This window comes from Triturus cristatus, chromosome 10 (assembly GCF_964204655.1).
Source record: "Triturus cristatus chromosome 10, aTriCri1.1, whole genome shotgun sequence".
Lineage (NCBI taxonomy): Eukaryota > Metazoa > Chordata > Amphibia > Caudata > Salamandridae > Triturus > Triturus cristatus.
In genome coordinates this window covers 157610264-157629376 of record NC_140593.1, presented here as the reverse complement: position 1 = coordinate 157629376, position 19113 = coordinate 157610264, and the positions used below count along the sequence as shown (strand labels likewise).

At 46.8% G+C, this 19113-nt stretch overlaps 1 protein-coding gene across 2 annotated transcripts in view; it reads right to left on the bottom strand.

Annotated features, from left to right (window-relative positions):
- Positions 1–17686, bottom strand: part of LOC146789129 (uncharacterized) — a 199598-nt gene extending 181912 nt beyond the window's left edge. The window contains exons 1-2 of one of the 2 annotated variants that reach the window (XM_085630702.1): positions 17325–17517; positions 17204–17237 (exon numbers count right to left, since the gene is read on the bottom strand). The gene's annotated coding sequence lies outside the window, so the exon portion shown is untranslated. Of the gene's footprint in view, positions 1–17203; positions 17238–17324 lie in introns of both variants that reach the window. The other variant, XM_085630701.1, reaches the window with a different exon arrangement.
- Between the last annotated feature and the right edge of the window lie 1427 nt (positions 17687–19113).

Below are 19113 nucleotides of genomic sequence, written 5' to 3'. Positions count from 1 at the left end.
CAAAAATGCTCGGACCTCAGTCTGTGTCTTGGGGGGTTCCCAGGCCATGATGGCCTTGATCTTCGCCTGGAGGGGTTGCACCGCTCCCCTACCCACCAAGTGTCCAAGGTACACTACCGACCCCTGCCCGATCTGGCACTTGCTGGCCTTGATCGTCAATCCAGCTTGTCTCAGGGCCTGGAGAACAGCTTGCAGGTGACGCAAGTGATCCTCCCAGCTGTTACTGAAGACGGCTATGTCATCCAGATAAGCAGCAGAGAAACTCTCCATTCCGGTGAGGATCTGGTTTACCAGGCGCTGAAACGTGGCAGGTGCGTTCTTGAGCCCAAAGGGCATCACACAGAACTGGTAGTGGCCATTGGGCGTGGAGAAGGCTGACCTTTCCCTTGCTCCATCAGTCAACGAGATCTGCCAGTACCCTGAAGTAAGGTCAAAGGTACTTAGATATTGGGCAGCTCCCAGCCGGTCAATCAATTCATCCGCCCTAGGGATCGGATGAGCATCAGTTTTTGTCACTGAATTCAGTCCCCGGTAGTCCACACAGAACCTCAGTTCTGGTTGGGCACCCGGTGGTGCAGCTTTTGGTACTAACACCACCGGACTGGACCAGGGGCTGCTAGAAGGTTCGATCACTCCTAGCTCCAGCATCTTAGTGACTTCACTATGAATGCTGGCCTTCACCTTGTCTGACATCCGGTAGATCTTGGACTTCACAGGTGGGCTGTCTCCTGTGTCCACGTCATGGACGCACAGGTGAGTCCTACCCGGAACAAGGGAGAACAACGAGGAGTACTGCCCCAGGACCTGGCGACAGTCCTCCTGCTGTTCAGGAGTTAGAGATGGGGAGAGAATCACTCCCTCCACCGACCCATCCTTCTCTTGAGACGCAAACAGATCAGGGAGAGGCTCGCTTTCCACGTCCTCTCCTCCGTCAGTCACCATCATCAAGATGACTTCGGGCCTCTCGTGGTGGGGTTTGAGGCGGTTGGCATGCAGCACCCGCAGGGGCTGACGAGGGGTCTTCAGGTCCACCAAGTAGGTAGCCTTACCCTTCTTCTCCAACACCTCAAAGGGTCCTGACCAGCGATCCTGGAGGGCACTAAGCTCTCCCGGTTCGATCACCCACACCTTCTGGCCAGGCTCCAACTCCACCGGGTGAGCATTGTGGTCATACCACGCCTTCATCACTGCTTGGCTGGCTTCCAAGTTGTCAGAAGCTTGCTTCCACAACTTAGCCATTTGGCTCCGGAAGGCCAGCATGTAGCTCACCACATCCTGGGGAAGCTTTCTGGGAGTTCTTTCCCATCCGTCTCTCACCAGGTTGAGAGGTCCACGTACAGGGTGCCCATACAGAAGCTCGAAGGGGCTGAAGCCCACTCCCTTCTGTGGCACTTCCCTGTAGGAAAAAAGTAAACAGGGTAGGAGGACGTCCCATTTCCTCCGCAGGCTTTCAGGCAGACTTCTGATCATGCCCTTCAAGGTTTTATTAAACCTCTCCACCAGACCATTGGTCTGGGGGTGGTAAGGAGTTGTGAACCGGTAGGTCACTCCACACTCCTTCCACATCGCCCGCATATACGCTGACATGAAGTTGGTCCCCCTGTCGGACACAACTTCCTTGGGAAAACCCACTCGGGTAAAGATTCCCATCAGGGCCCTAGCCACAACAGGTGCTGTTATGGTCCTCAGAGGTATTGCCTCTGGGTACCGTGTGGCATGATCCACCAGAACCAGGATAAACCTGTGACCAGCTGTAGTTGGCGGATCTAATGGACCCACAATGTCGATGCCCACCCTTTCAAAGGGGGTGCTAACGACAGGAAGTGGTTCCAGGGGAGCTTTCAGCTTCACCCCTGTTTTCCCACTGGCTTGGCAAGACACACATGTCCGGCAGTAGGTATCGGACGACACTTTCATCTGAGGCCAATAAAAGTGTGGGACAAGACGGGCGAAGGTCTTGTCTTGCCCCAGGTGTCCTGCCAATGGTATCTCGTGAGCCAACTCCAGAAGGAAGGCTCGATAACGTTGAGGAACTACCAAGGCTCGTGACGATCCATGTAGGGGTGCCTTGGGTTCACTGTAGAGGAGGCCATCCTCCCAGTAAACACTGTAGTTCCCTTCAACGTTCCCTGCTGCCTGGGCTTCGGCCTGTCGCCTCAGCCCCTCAAGGGTAGGGCACTCCCTCTGGCCCTGGCAGAATTCCTCCCTGGACGGGCCTCCCTCCACGTGCCACTCGGCCGGGATGGGTAGGTCCTCCAGGTTGGTAACGTCCCCCTCCGCAGACTCCTGGTCCACCACCTCCGGTGGCCTATCCGTCCTACGGGGTGGAGACGCCGAGGCAGGCTCCTCCTGTCCTCGGTTCTTCCCTTGACTGGCAGCTGGCTGGGCCTTTGTTCCAGGCTCCAGCCGAAATGAACTCCCTCTTCGGGTAGTCGCGGACCTTGTGCTAACACAGGCCCAGTCAGGTGTACCCAGCATCTCGGTGTGAGTCCGGTATTCCACCTCCTTCCAAGCGTTGTGCTCCATATCATTCCCCAGCAGACAATCGACTGGCACGGCAGGGCTTACGGCAACTCGAAGTGAACCTGCAACCCCCCCCCATTCAAAGGGAACCTCGGCCACTGGATAGTGGCCTGTTCTGCCGTCAGCCATCGCGGCTGGGTGGAGTACATCGGGAATTACCTGCTCTGGAGACACCAGTTGGCTACGCACCATAGTCATACTGGCTCCTGTGTCTCTCAGAGCCTCCCCTCTTTGGCCGTTGATGGTGACCCATTGCCCATACTTTGCGGTATTTGCGGGCACCTGGATCTTAGGAACCATCTCCCGTTCTCCCAGGGACACTAAAGTGACACCCGCCCACTCCCTTCCCTTAGTTAAGGGCATCTCCTCCCCGAGCACTACACTAGCTACCCCGGGGGTCTTTCCTCCAGTGGGAGGGGGTGGTCGTTTCAAGCACTTCGGATCTCCTTTATAGTGTCCAACGCCACCGCACTCATAGCAATGGACAACCCTTGGCTGCTGACTCTGGCCAGGATTAGGGTTTCTGGGCGGGTTAGCCTTAGGGGTGAATCCTGTGCCCTTCCCTTGGAAGTTATTTTGGGGGCCTTTGGAGAACTCCTTTTTCTTTTCCCCTCCCTCTTTCTTCTGGGGGGCGCCCTGTCCGGCCTTTTGAGTATCCCCTCCAGTCCCCCTTGTGGACACCCGGGTACTAGCCCAAATGTCCGCCTCCTCAGCAAGCTTCCGGGGACTGGTCAGCTTGCTATCCACCAGGTGTTGCCGCAGTTCAGGGAAACATTTCTCGAGCAGGTGTTCCTTCAGTACTAGGTCAAACAACTCCTCGTAGTTCCTCACTTCACTGCCCTGAATCCAACCTTCCATTGCCTTCTTCGCATAGTCCAGGAAGTCCACCCAATTCTGCGTGCCCAGCTTGTGACTACCCCTGAACTTCTGTCTGTACTTTTCAGGTGTTAGTCCAAACTTTCTGATGAGCGCCAGTTTCATGGTGGGGTAGTGGGTTTGCTCATCCTCTTCGAGGGCCAATAAAGCATCCCTACCAGCTGGAGGCATGTACTTATACAATCCCCCTCCCCAGTACTTCTCTGGTACCCCATGGGCCCTCAACGAGACCTCATAGGCTGCTAGCCACTTGGCGATATCATCACCCACCCCATAGCTAGCCACTATGTCCTTTGGCAGGTATGGTTTAGATTCCCTGGTGATCTCTTGGGTTTGGCTGCCACCATTAGGAACAGGTTGTGCCCCGATTCTCAAGATCTGAAGATCTATTTCTTTCAGTCGCAATTCATGGGCCATCCTCTGCTCCTCCTTCTCCTTTTCCAGCCTTGCTAAGTCCCATGTGAGCTGTCTTTTCTCCCTCCGGTCCGTTAGCTCCACTTCAGACAAGCCACCGCTAGAGGCACTGCTGCCCTTCCTAGAAATGGTTCTGGGCCCTGCTGACAGGTTCCCCACCTCAGGTTGGTACATCTCAGCCCCCTCGGTGTCAGGCTCTCTATCCCTGTCCTCCTCCTCAGCCTTGCTTTCTCGGCGTGCCTCCCCCCAAGCCCTTAAGCTGGTTTGGAGTGCACCCTTCTTTGCTCCTGGGGGACAGTACACCCCCTCCCGCTGGCAAAACTCCCTGAGTTGGGCCACCGTGTACGTTTCTAGATTTTCTAGTACAAACTCCATCTCGCCCACTCAGGTTAGAGGACAGGTTTTTGTGCAGTAACTATGCAGGGGGGTACCTTTATTAATACCTCCTCCCACCACCAGAGTAAATTTGGAAAAAACAAAAACCCACAATTAGGAAGGCCGCTTTGAGAAAACTCCCGGTGTAGGCCTATGGACTACCCACAGTTATTGTTGAGTATACGTAGGCACAGCTCTATCCCACCACTGAACACCAATTTATGTTGGAAACAGCCCACTCCCACTCCGCAGGGTGGTGGTGGACTCCCCGAACACACTGTGGTAGCTTGGCTCGAGTGGTCAGGAAACAGGCACCGTGCTAAGCATACAATATACCCATACAATAACCATGCGTGCATCCGTTCCAAAAACGACTCTACACCGTAAAAATTATGAAAATATCTTTCTTTATCTTTTTCTCTTAGTTACTGATTGGGAAAATAAATAAGTCAATCACAATATACAAATTTTAAATAGTGCAGGTCAAATAAATACTGTCTGGAGATTCAATAAATAGGGGTGATCATAAATATAAAGGACATAAATAACAGTGCAGGTAATACAGGCAATTAAATATTCTGAGGCAATAAATACTGTCACCAATAAATATTGTACACCAACAAGCCCTGTGGACCAATAAATATAGTGAAGCAATAAATATGTAAAAACTCAATAAATACAGTGCCCCCAATAAATAATTAAAAGTATACAGCAACACTCATGTAATCAGATCACTTTTCAATTCTTAAGGGCTGATTTGGCCCAGGCACAGCTTGTAGGGTTGTGGAAGGCTTGAGGGGTTCTACTCCCTGGCTGGGACAAGGCTGAGGCCTAAACTGAGGTAGATCAAGGGGGGAATACCAGTGCCCTGGCTTTCTCTCTCCACACAACCTCTCTAGGTTAGTCCCAATTCACCCCTGGCACAGTCAGGTTGGTTCCAGCACCTCCCTAGCCCCTTAGAGCAGTCTCTCAGGTCTCCACAGGGCCTTAGGCGCCCTCTACTCCACTTACTGCCCTTTTTCTGTTGTTCCGACGCCGCTGGAGTCGTGTCGATGCCGTGAGGCGGTTCCGGTTCGGTCTCGGCGGCCTCGGCACAATGTCAGTTCTAGACGACGCCGGTAGGCGGTTCCGGTCCGATGTCGGCGGCCTCGGTTCGATCTCGACCTCCGATTCGACGGCGTCGGGCAGTCTCTACTCGGTGTCGACTTCGGGCGGCTCCGGTCCGATGGCGCTCTCGGATTCGATGACGTCGGCCGGCCTGGCCTCGATGTCGACTTCCGGCGACTCCGGGGTGCGATCCTCACCCCCGACCTCCGGTGCTCCTCCTCTCAGGTTCCGGGCGACTCCGGAGTGCGATCCTCACTCCCGACCTCCGGTACACTTCACCTCGGTCTCCGACGACTCCGGAGGGCGGACTTCACTCCTCCGATGACGCCGCTCACTCGACCTCGGTTAACTTCCTCCTCGACCTTTGGTATTCCTCACGACCTCCGTCGGCGCCCTCTCACGACCTCAGGCGGCTCCGGGTACGACGTCTGCTTCTTCAGTCAGCGCCGCTTCTCCACCTCGGGCTCCAGGTCTTAGGCTACTCGACGCCGGACTCCAGGGAAACCAGTTTCCAGGTCAGGATCTTGCTGCTTTCTGCTTCTAAGGCCTGTTCCTGCTGTCCAGGTCCTTAGGATGAGTTTTTCTGGCTTCTTCCCACACAGGGCTACAGGCTGGGATCCATCAGTAGGGACAAGTATCAAGGGTGGGTTTATGGACCCCACTCCAGGCACAAGTTTCCACCCCTGCTGCTTCACTCCTTCCTCCTTCACTGTTGTGCTGCTCTCTCTTCACCAGTCAGGTGCCAACTGCCAGCTCCAACTGCCAACTCTCTGTCTTAGCTTCCCAACATTCTAAACCGCCTCCAACGGTCACAGAGTTCTGGAATGTTCTGGAAGGTGCTGGTAGGTTCCAGTGGATGCTGGTGATGTCACAGGTGGCCACCATTTTGTGCTTCAGGCCTCCAGACAGAAGTTTCAGGGGTAGCTAAAATGGCTCCCTGAATCTGCAGCAACACGAAAAAGTCTGGTGGTTCCCAAAAAGGAAAAATTCAAACAGGGTTTGAGGCAAAAGTGGGACAAAATAAATAATGATGAGGAGGGACCACCCAAAGGGCTGACAGGTCTAACACCAACCCTCTATTATCCTACCAGCTTGACTTGGCTTTCAACAACACGCTTATCCCTATTAATCAAGCTTTTAAATAGCTAGTGAACAAAACGCTGATAAGACACCGGTCACTATATGTGTGTTATAGTGATCACACTCTGGCATTTGATAAAGTTAATAGGGACAAACCATGGGGTGAATGAACTAACTGGGGCATTGATCAAACTTTTTTATATTTTTTGAAGGCACTGCATGACCAGACCTGAATTCAAATAAAGCGTGCATGGGGAGTTTGTTTGCCCAGATTATGAACTGAGTGTGACCTAAAACAGGGGTGTGTCCTTGCACCGTTGTTATTCTCCCTATGTATGGCCGACCTATGCCTGTTTTTGGATCAGGCGACGGTCTTGCCCCAAACTGGGCATTAAACCCATCAGCTACCTTGCGTATGCAGACGATACTGTACCTTTCTCATTAACCCCAAGTTCACTCCAAATCCAACTGTCAAGGCTAGGCAAGTTCACTTAGTCAACTGTGGTAGAACTCAAATAATGTTTTTTGGTTGCAAAAGAGTTCACCCGGGCCTAAACACTTGAGGGTTATCCATTAAAAGAAGTGGTACATTACAACTATCTGGGTGTAACAATCGACAAGAAACTTACGTGGGCAGACCATCTAGCCAATAAATGAATAAAAGCCCAGGTAATTATGCGACCACTGAAAAAATATTTTCAAACTGGTGTTCAGGCACTCTCTCCATCCGTTAAAGCTCTTAACAGTAAGCTTAGTCCGACTCTCCCGCATCTTACATGGTTTTAATAGTTGAGTTGGATAAACAATACATTAATAAAATTAAGCTACTACTTGGCCCGCCTTACTTCATTCCCTCACTGTAAGATTCTTTAGGAGTTTGCTTTTACCTCATTAGCCCAAAAGCAGACTGGTGTAGTTATAAATTACTTATGTGCAGGGGTGGCTACTCCATTGGATCGGAGGAGCGTCACCCAGCTTAGGTGCCCCCCCCCAAAGCCCCAGAGGTGATAAATAAAATGGTCATTCATTATCATTTTATTTTATATCATCCCATACTGAACCGAGTGTCAGGACGGGGCGGGGCCTGCTGAGTGACAGCAGGTAGGAGTGGTGGACAGAGGGCTGCCTTTGCACTTGTTGAACGTGAGCATGTCAGACATGTGCACTTTTAACCTCTCAACCCAACTGGCTAAAAGACAGCTGGGTTGAGAGCAAGTGCAGGCATCCAGTGCCCTTGGGAGTGCCGAGAGAGGCTGCTCCCACCAATCAGGGCACTGCTCGCATGCTAGTAAACAGCACGTGAGCAGGCCAGGATTGGTTGAGGGAGTTTGCTAGGGCCTGCCCTGCAGTCCCAGCAGAAGAGGTCAGAGTGAGGGGGACATCACCCATCAGGATCAGGTTAAGTGTTTGGTTTTTTTTTTATTTCTTTTTTTATTTTCTTTGCCTTCCCCCCTCCCTCAGTAGATGCCAGCCACCACTGCTTATGTGACTATTTTTATGCTACAGAAGACCACTTGGAACATTGTATACATAAAGAGTTGCAATTATTAATTGATTCTAATTCCGTCTCTGAGCATTGAAGGTGTCAGTAGGGTTTTAAGTTAAAATAATTGACCCCCTCTATCGCTGCAGCAGCCTCGGAAGGCCTTATAAAGCAAGGCATGAAAGTCGCCTCGTTACAGATAGATTTAGCCCACTTAGAGGCCTACATACATTCAGAATACACCTCTGATACTTACCTGAATCTAACAGAGGGATATCTCTCTTTTACTTTAAAACCAGTTTGTAAGGGTAAATATTTAAAGTTCTGCCTTCTTTATATACCAATCGCCAAATTTGAAGGATCGTGGAGCAAGAAGTGTCCCCATTGTGGCTATAAGGAAGAATATTTGGAGAACATTGTGTGTTTGTGTCCATTTTTACTATCCGCAAGGAAAAAATATCTGAACTCCGCTTTTATAAAAGCAAATTGTAGAACAATTCATGAAGCAATTAGATATTGTTTTTCTGCTAATTATATGCAATTCATTGGAAAGCTTGTCAATTTCTTAGACCTTGTGTATCATTATATTTACTTCATGGCTGTAATTTTATATATTTAGTATTTATGCTGATTTTATTGTTTTACGATTGTAGCTGGTATTTCATTATATCTATGCAATAAATTACTCTTATTGTCAAACTCAACTGTAATAAACTATTACAACTTCCTCATTTCATGGCCCGCAGGTACAACTGGGCTGGAAATACCTTCCTGAAAAATAGGTCTTTACACTATGATGGCAGATGATATCAACTATCTTCCATAGTCAGGATGGATCACTGACATATTATCGATCACAACAATATTGAGATACAGAAATATTGTGTCAAAATTATCGATTAAAAAAATATGGATTTCCGTATACTTATAATGGGAAGTACAAAAATATCGAAAAAATATTGTTTTACACTAATATCCTAAAAACCATACAAAAATCAAATAAAACATTATATATATATATATATATACACGTATGTGTATATATATATATATCTGTGTGTGTGTATATATAATATATAATAGTTTGAAATAGTAAATCTTAAATATTTTATTATATAATATTAGTTTAATGTCAAATAGATAAATGAAGGTAATATTTAATATGCATAAATATATACTTATAAAAACATACACACAAATATGTATGTGTGTAATCAATTAAATAAGTATTAATAATTATATAATTAATTGTTAATTAATTGATCAGTAATTAATTACTCGCCCTATAACCCTACAAACCCAGCAGCCCGCACCTAATATATAACTTAAAACATATAATTATTATATAATTTACACAATTAATAACCATTTTAATAATAATTTTATAATAAATTAATAATTAATTGCTAAATTAATTATACTTACCTTCCCACCACACACCCCTACAGACCTAGCAACCCGCTACAACACAATAAATTATTGTTAGAAATTAAATAAAAAAATATAAATCACTTAAAATTGCATATACAATATATGAACTAAAACACATAAAGTAAATTAAGATTTACAACTATATTAATGAAAATGATATTAACAACACCAATATTCTTTACTGCAAAATTACTTACCTGAAAAATTTATATTCTTGCCAACAAAATTTCTGCATAACGATATTTTGCACGTATTTTTTCGATATTTCTGCAACTCGATATTTAAAACTCGATGTTTTGTCCAAATACCGTCGGGATACCACCATATTGTCAGGTAACATTAACAATGCCATTCATGTAAGGGCTTAATTTAATCTTAGAGCTATGCTGACTGCCTTGGTGGTTCACCCACCTGTCACTGGGGCTGATTCACAAAAGCATTAAGAATATGGGAAATGATAGTGCACGCGTGCTCTTTCACAAACTTTTTCATGTCTTTGTAAATCAGGCCGGAACTATCCAATTCCCTATTAAAACAGTGCAAGAAAGCCACAGTCCTTTCTGTTTCTACTTTTCGTATGAACAGTCTGTGAATATTCCTAATTTATTGCCGTTACATATGTTTTCTCTTTGGACACACCACACTCCACAGGCCTAAGAAGAGGACATGGAGACTGTTGAGACCCATAACATGACTTTAGGGGTGCAAGCAATGTTAGAGTCCTTCCCAATCCATCAGGGATACTTTCTCATTGGAAAGTACAGACTCCCAAATTCAAGACTGCAGAGGAGTACTTCGTGGTCAAGTGGTGGAAGAGATGGTATTTAACCGTGCGCAACTAAGAACACCTTGCCTGGTGACTGTGCATTCTGTTGAGTTTCTTAGTTCTTGTGCTGGTTTGCATTAGTCCTTCCCTTTGCTTGCACATTTGTTGTTTTTGTTGCTTCCTTTAATTTCCCCTTGATGGAATTCAGCTTCACCTCTAAACATCTTCGCTGCTATGAACCTGCTCCTGGGGGTTCGCTGATAATCTGCGATTCTCCATTGTGTCTACTACTGGAGTGTTTCCTTACTCTGTGGTTGACACCTTAACCTTAGCCTACTGTGGCAACCACTATCCACTACTTGGCACATACCTAGAGTGTTAAGCATTACAATTAGTGCCTCGACATAGTTGGTAGACAACCACAGAATGAGTGTCTAACTCCAGAGAAATACGCTGGGCCATTCCAGTGTTTCCTACTTTCCTTCTCTGTTTCCTGCAGCGCCTCAAACATTGGGGCATATCAACAAGGGCTTTATCTCTGCTTTTTTGGCTTTAAAAGCCAAAAAAGGAGAGATAAAACTAGCGCCCTATCAACAACAGGGTGCTAACATGCAAATTTGCATGCTAGCACCCTTTTACTCTACGCTTCCCCTTGCATCTCTAATGAGATGCAAAGGGGGCGTTCCAGAGTAAAATAATAGGAGAAATGTCGCTAAGCGACATTTCTCCTATTATCAAGAATGTCGCTAACCCTGTTAGAGACAAAAAAAGCAGCGCTAACCGCGGTTAATGCTGCTTTTTTACGTCTGGTATTTTTCTGACTTAGCCATGCTATCCTATGGAAGGAGGATATCATGGCTAAGTTTGCCTGTCCCTATCAACAAGGTAACGTGAGATTATCGCTGGGTTTCTAGCGATAATCTCACGTTAGCCTGTTAGCGTGAGGATTTTTATCGCTATTGAGATAAGCGTTGCTAATAGCACGCTATCTCAGCGATAAAAATTCACGCTAGCCGGCGATAATTATCCGAGCGCTAAGTGCGCTTAGAGATAATTATCGCCGGTTGTTCTTGATATGCCCCATAGTGCTTGTTCCATTGAGTACTTGTAGTCTCACTCACAGGGAGGCTCTGGGACGGCATCGGCATCCATACCAATGCCAATGCCGACCCAGTGCCTCCCTGTGAGTGCCACAGAGGTCTGTGGTACCACAGAGTATTAACAATAGGTTTAATCAAGGACCAGTGTGCTTTCCTCCTGTTCACTTGGTAATGTTATTACAAAAGCAGGTGTAAGCCCTTCAGATTTCAGAATTACACATGGGGTTTCAGTATTCCACTCCAGAAAAAGGAAATAAATACTAAAAACCACTCATCTCAACACTTTTGTTACTAGACTCTCCCAACGTTTGACGTTTTCTCTTTTATGATGTTCTTTGTCAATAGGGCTGAATATTAGAGCTGGAGAAACAAAAAATCACAAATACATTCTATGCTGGCAAGTTCTTTGAAATCATATTAACCTCTTCAGTGCCCATGACGAGATAGTCTCGTCATGGAGCACGGTCGCGCTGTGCCCATGACGAGACTATCTCGTCATGAACCCCACCCACTAATAAAACGCCCGGCACAGGAGGGGGAAAGGGCGTGGCACAGAAGGGGTTAAGAAAAAAAGTGTTTTATCACAAGTGCTAAATGCAGCGAAGGCTGGGGAGTCAGAAAGAAATCTGCCACTTACCATATACAAGCAGTTGTCTAAGGAAAGAGCTAGCAATTGGTCTGGACTTTTTAATAATTTTCTACAAAAATCCGAATTTTTTGCGTGGGCTCCCCAGGCATCCTAGCACATGCTAGCATCTTGGTCTATATTGTAAGGAAGTTGGTAAAATTTGGCAAAGCAAAGCCTGCCTGTTTATGAGACTGTGTAACAAAAGGACCACTAAGTTTTACCACAGGTCGTCAATGAGATTGTACATTTAATTCAGTCATCTAAGAAAAAGCTTTATGGTTACTGTAGCATTTATCAACTGGAAAAGATGTAGGGGTCAAGTGTTAGCTCAAGAAGAGTTTTTGCACGTTTAAGTCACTAGCCAAATTAAAATTGTACTCACTGGATTCATAGCAAGCCAAATCATAACCATAAGACCTCCATGATAAATCATTTCAGTTACTGTGAGAAAATGGGGTTCTGTAGCAGTATCCCCCCGACACTTTGCCTGGTATCTGGTACAACTTCAACCGAAAGTGTGCCAGTGTTCTTTTGCTAAAACTATACCTTGTTTTGCAATACTTCAGCTGCTGCTGTAAGTCCCTAGAAATGGTGCCCATGGTACCTAGGGCATTGGGACTGAAATGGGTACCCTAGGGCTGCAGCACTAGTTGTGCCACCCTAGGGACCCCTCACCAAGCCATGCAAACTTCCAGTGAAGTCTGAATGCCAGGATGAAGAGAAAAACAACAAAATTGTCATGGCACATCCTGTGTGCTATGCAAAGCAGCAATGCCTAAGGGATAGGTAGGTCACCCATCTACCAGGCCTTACAAGCCCTAAGGCAGGGTGCACTACATCTTAGGTATGGGCATACACCTGCATGAGCATATATGTCCCTACAATATATTAATCTATTCTTAGATATTGTAAGTTCCAGGGCAGCCATAGAGAGTACATGGACTGGAAACTCGACAACTCAAGTTCCCCAGCACCATGATGGCTTCTCTGAGCACAGGAGTGTTTGGTACCAAGCGACTCCTCTTAATAAACCCACACTGATGCCAGTGTTGGATTTATTAAACCATGTACTCAGAGGTGCCCCCTAAAAACCAACCAACCCTGATGTGGTCTCTGACTGGCTTTAGGCAGCCTCCCACCACCAAACATGTTTCCGGGCCCCTAGGTGGAGAGCCTCTGCTCTCTCTGGCCAGAAGCAAAGAACACCCTGGGCGGAGATGTCACACCTCCTCCCCCAGGATGGGCACCGTACTCAAGAGGAGAGCTTCAAATACCTGCTGCCTTTGTAATGCAACCAGAGACTCTGCTGCTAGCAGCAAATGGCAGCCCCCAGTTCACACCCCCACTTTGGGCGGTAGAACCGGTGGGAAAACTTAGTAAGAATAGGAGGTGTGCCCTCCTTCACCAACTCCTCCCCTCAGGTGGAGGAGGTAAATTAAAGCACATTTTTCAGTGCCCACCATCTTGTAGAGGGTGGAACCTCAGGGCTAGGGCTATGACCTCACCCACAGGAGGGTGGCACAATATTGGGTGTAGCCAGCCCAGGTAAGGAACCCCTTGGTCCCTACCTGCTACTCCCCTAAATCTAGTATTTAGGTGGCTTCCCCAGACCCTGAAACTAGTTCATGATGGCCTAAGAAGAAAAAGGAAGAAGAATGCGCCGTGCAGAGAAGACTGAAGATGCCCACAGATGTGGCCCCAGCCCTACCGGCCAGTCCGCAGCTTCTAAGACCCTGCGAAGAGAACGATGCCTGTCCTGCAGCCAGCGGCCTCCACAACCCCTGAGAGGACTGCCTGCCTTTGAAAAAGACCTGAACTTCTAAGGACAGCGGCTCGGTCCGCAAGAAATCAACACAAAGAACTCTGGTGCCCTCCGGAACCGAGATCCCTGATCACTCTGAACCCAAAGCCTCTGGCCCGTGTCCAGGTGGCCCACCGATTCATACAAGGTTCTCCAGTGATCGTGAGTCTTCCAAGTCCAGTGTTGGTTGACCCCTCCTGGACTCCACGATGATGCCTGCAGTGTGAATCCAAAGGCTCCACCCAACCGGCTCAGGTAAAAGAAATCCGACATCAAATGGCACCCCTGCACCCTAAGACTTTGGGCCTTGAGGAGCTCGACAGATGATGCTCCTGAAACCTACAACATTGCAACTTACCTCTGCTGTTGCTGGTGTTCTTCATGTAGCCTTCTGTTCGACGCCGGCAGCCTGTTTTTAAATGCAAGATTCCCAATTCACTTGCATTGGGCGCCTGACACTGTGTTTGCGCCCTGCACCCGGCCATCCCTGTGCCACTGGTGGTGTATGTTTGGTGCTGCCGTGTTGCCCCCCTGTGCTTGCCTAAACCTCTGAAGCTTGAGCCCAGCAGCCACTTAACTCAACTGCAAGCTGCATGTCTTCAAGCACCTCCAGTCTCCAATGGTTAACATTGGTCCCAACCTCCAGATTCGACCTCTGCACCTGGCCGCCCTTGCACTGCTGGTGGTGCAGTGTTTGTGCTTACCTGAACCTTGCCCTCTGCTGCCCAAGAAACCCAAAGACTGGAATTGTAAGCTGCACACTTACCTGTAAAACCGCATTGTTGTTTTCCTCCATAGGTAACCATTGCAAAGACTGAACATTGCCCTGCGTCCACTTTTGAAAGTGAAAAGTATTTCTATCTAAAAACATACTTACCTTTTTGCGAAGATCTTGGTCTTAAAATAAATCTTGAGCAAAGCTTATCTTTATAAAATTGGTGTGGACATCCTGTTTGAGTCGTGTGTCATTTATTGGTCATTGTGTGCACAACAATGTCTTACTCTCCTCTGTGTTAGGCCTAAAGATGCTCGCCCACACTGCCACAAATAGAGCATTTTGGGTTTGCATTGAGCCCTGTAACCCTTTTGGGGTAATCTCTGGACTCTGTGCACGGTACAACCACTTAGTGATATACCATATACAGAGCCAGCTTCCGACAGTTTTCCAGTCTCACCCGCAGTGATGTCAGGGACTCGGTCCCATAGTATTATCACATTGCCTTCTATTTCAAAATCCAGAGTACAGAAAGTACATTGTTTGAACGCTTCCTTGGAAAAGGCATAGGTGGATCTCAGAAGGGATAATATCTCTTCAACGTAGTAAAGGTGTAAAGAGCCTAAAAAAAACTGGAAAGAGTTTTATTGGAAGCCCAGATACTGAAATGATGGAGACAAATGGCATAGAAGAGTTGAAGAGATTTATTAGGAGCACAGATCGGACGAAGGTGCTGGGCCTTTCTCAAAGAGCATACCTGCCTACAGCACAACAATGGTAGCGCTGCACTGTGAAGAGCCGCGTTGCATGAAAAGTGACAACATGGAACACAGCTCAGTCTACAGCTCACATTTATAGTCTATCCTGATACATTTGAGCTCCGGTATCTCCAACGAGTAGCTCGTGAGCTACTAGTAGCTCTCCAGGTGAGTGAGTAGCTGTCCTGTGTGCAACCCAGCCTGCAACCAGCAAAGCTTTTACTTGGTTGAATTGTTACATGTATGCCAAAATTAAAAAGCATGTATTGATGACAAAAATGTGCGTATTTTCACAACTCATAAGCTGATGTCTGTATGAAAAATAGTTGAATTTTCAAAATGTGCTTAAAACTATTTTTGAGTTGGAGAGATTCATTACTCATATTTGTACCCTGGTGTCAGGGGGATTGCAGCTATGGTTTGTATGTACTACCCAGCTCAAATTGTCGAAACCTTTGTTACATTACTGCTGGAAACCCTGCCTAATGCACCGATGTGATCACTTCTGATGCTCTTGGATGGAGTGTTCACTTTTACATCACTAGTGTTAGTAGCTCTGTATGATTTTCATTGAACAAAAGTAGCTCTTATTACAGAAAAGTTGGAAAGCCCTGTCTTCGCTCAATCACTCTTTTTCTAATATGCAAAAAATTCGCCAAGATGTGGCCCGTGGGCAGCTGATGAAACTGAGATCCGTCTAGAATTCTGAGGCATGTTCACAAATCTACACATATTTGTGTTCTAGACTGAAGGATGTTTCACATTCATGTATTTCCTAGCAGCCTCACACATGCCAGGCGTCTACATATTTCCGTAGCAGTTTCATGCAGGCCATGAACTCACAGATCCCGCTAGCAAGTTTCAGGTGAGCCATGAACATTATGCAGCGACACATGTCCAACAGCTTTCACATATCCCACACAATAATATTTTTTCAAACATTTTCAGGGACACATGTGATAATATGTTTATTTGACGGTTTTAGGGCACTTCCTGTGATGATATATGCACTTAGCAGTTTCACACTACCTAAGGCATCAGCACCACATAACTTTGTAAAGTCTCAAGCAAGTTATGAAATCAGTTTTCACCTCAATTTTAAGCAGTAGACATCTTTTTTCCTATGATAAAAATCAAGCAGTAAAAAAATTGGCGAGCCTTGTCTTATTAAAATGTCACCCTTATAATGAAGTTTACTTTTTATTATTTGTCTGACTTGTAAACTCATAATCTTCCAGGGGCTGTGTTCAGTAACTTTGTCACTACATTAATATTTGTGCTGTTCGTTTCTTCTGTGGGCAATACTCCCTACTGCTTCTTTGTAGGTCATCGGAAGTGAATCCGGCAGACCAGTGACAGTAGGGCGGGTGGGGAGGGCTGCGGAGATGAACCTTAGAGTCAGTCAAGTTCGCCAACTTTACTTACATCCATTGCAAGTTGTGCAAAGAGGCATGCAAGTTTGGAGTTGCCATCATGCTCTCACTGTTGATTGAATGACTGCAGATGTAACAGCTTCTGACCCTCTTGCCTGTAACCCCATCACTGAAAACAAGTACGTGGTACCCTACCTGGCAGAGAATACTGGTCATTGAGCAGAGCAGATGGCCTCCCAGAATGGAAGCCCCCTTGCATGGAGAGATCAAGGTACACATTCATTAAAACTTTGCATGGGCGCTTGCACCATGCAATGGAAAATATAGCGCTATCCTAGACTTTGCAATGCACAGGCGCGGCACTAAATTGTGATCACCTGCACAAACTTTCGTAAATGAGGGCCTATATGAACCATTAAAGGTAGATTGTACTTATCCAGGGGCTGGCCAGCTTCTTGGCCACCTGTTGAAATGCTATGGAGAAAATTCTAATAAAACTCATTTGCTTCCTATCTGCAAATGGCTATTGGCCAAGCGATTATGGTGTCTACAGCTATTTATTTCATCTGGTTATTTCCGTTAGTAAAGCTGTATGTCCAGGAACGCATGCGCAACAGTATCCCGTAGAATCCATACATGCACGGTCCACAGATCTATCCCCCTGCTTCAGCTATCCTTCATTCCAAGAACTAACCACAGATCCTGCACAACAACATGTCAGCGTTCACGCTTGTCCACTTATAACCCAAAAACTCAAAGAAGCCGAACCCTACCTTATCTTCTGCATCAAAAGTTTTTAAGGCATTCCTGAAAAGAGACACATGTTCCTCCCCTTAGCTATAATACTGATAATTAGAATATAAACCCCTGCGCGCGCGCGGAGCTCTCATCTACCTTGTTTGTCGAAGGTCTGGGTCCCGGGGGACTTCCTCTTCGGCCTCCTTCCTCGGGATGCTTCCGGCCCCTCGGCTGCCTCCTTGTTTCAGTCTTGCTAAGGCAGAGAGTGGGGGTGCAGCGCGGGCGCTGTGCAGAGACAGCCGAGCAGAGTGTGTGTCTGTGCGCGTGCGGTTGAGACACCGCCCAGCCTGGGAAATTCCAAATCAGCCTCGGTGACAAACCGAGAGACAAATGCAGAACTATTTTGCAACGTATTTCCTGACGCACAGGCCTCCAGCCAAGCGAAAGAAAGATAATACCACGCAGGCGACGCGGGCTACAAATCGGCCTCCGGACCCAGTGTTGTGGTCACGTGAGCTGGCGGCGGGGTAATCACGGTGCGTGCACTTTACCCGTGACCTTGTCACATACCCTTCTTGTGCCATTTACATTTCTGGTGCTTATTTGAAAGTCACATGTTTTGCTAAAGAGCAGGTCCACACGCTCATTTTAGTTTGCACCGCTTTATATGCAAAAGGTGTATTTTGGCCCGTGTTATAGAAATGTGTTCATGAAAGCGTCATATACAAACCTGCACCATGTGCTGGGTTACCACAAAAATACCGTGGGGCCTAGTCACGATGGTAACTTTACACATGAGTAAATCTACACGTGTAAACTTACTCTTACAGAGGCTCGGTAGCAAACTGCATCTTGTAGTGTGTTTATTAGTGCTACAATAGTACTTACTACTAACATAGTACAAAATGCAATTCACAAGCCTACGTGTGGAGGTCCACCTCCCCACCTCCCCTATCTTTTATGTGCGGAAACCTCAGTCCTGACTGTGCAGACCCTGTGCACATGTAGGTATATGTTTGAGGTGCTCAACGCCCATAGGGCTCAAAGGGCTTCAGCCCCCCCCCCCCTCCCCTGTCGAGTGTGTCAGCCCGGGCTGAGACAGCTTCCCGGGCACCCACCCGAGTACTTCACAGGTCTTTAAAAGACCATTTACTTGTTAATGAGGCTTTGTTGTTTTTCACCCCTTCTTAGAGCCCCCCATCTCCACTCTGCCTATTGCTGGAAGAATTAACCCCCCCCCTGAAGATTTTATTAGCCTACCCCACCCCCCGAAATTTAGCTCTAGTTGCACGCGCCTCGGTATATGTTATAGGAGGATACATGGGTGGGACAGGGAGGAGAGATTGGAAAATCAGGAATACATACTAATAAAGTGGAGAGTAAGGCATTAAGTGAAGGTTAGGAAGGGGTTCAGAGAGGAATATGAACCCACCTTCCCACAAACAGTATGCTCATTACTATCCACAGACTGCACTTCTAAAGTTACTACAGCCAAAAAGTGCCCTAATCATGTACTACAGCTCAAACCTGGAGTAAGTCCAGCACCACACATGGCTAGGCACTGGTACTACAATACTCTTCCATGGAATATAATTGGGGCAGGGACTTAAAATACCACCCCTTAGGAAAGAATGCTAAATTAAATTACATTAAAAAAAATATCAATTTAACTTCATGTTAAAAAAACTAACAATTATTTCTTATAAAATATTTTACTAACTTTATTAATTTAAAAATAAATATCTCCATTCATATTCACACTTTCATTACTCGTGCACTGGCAGGGAAGAGTGCTAACTACACCTTGAAACAGTTTGCAGCTCTTCCAGAATGTGCTACAGTCCTTCCAACAATTGGTGAAGAAAGGGTGGGTGTGGGGTGGCGTCATCAAGAGCAGTTGGAGTCCTGGGTAGGACCAAGGCTCACGGGGCTCCAAGCACCTCAA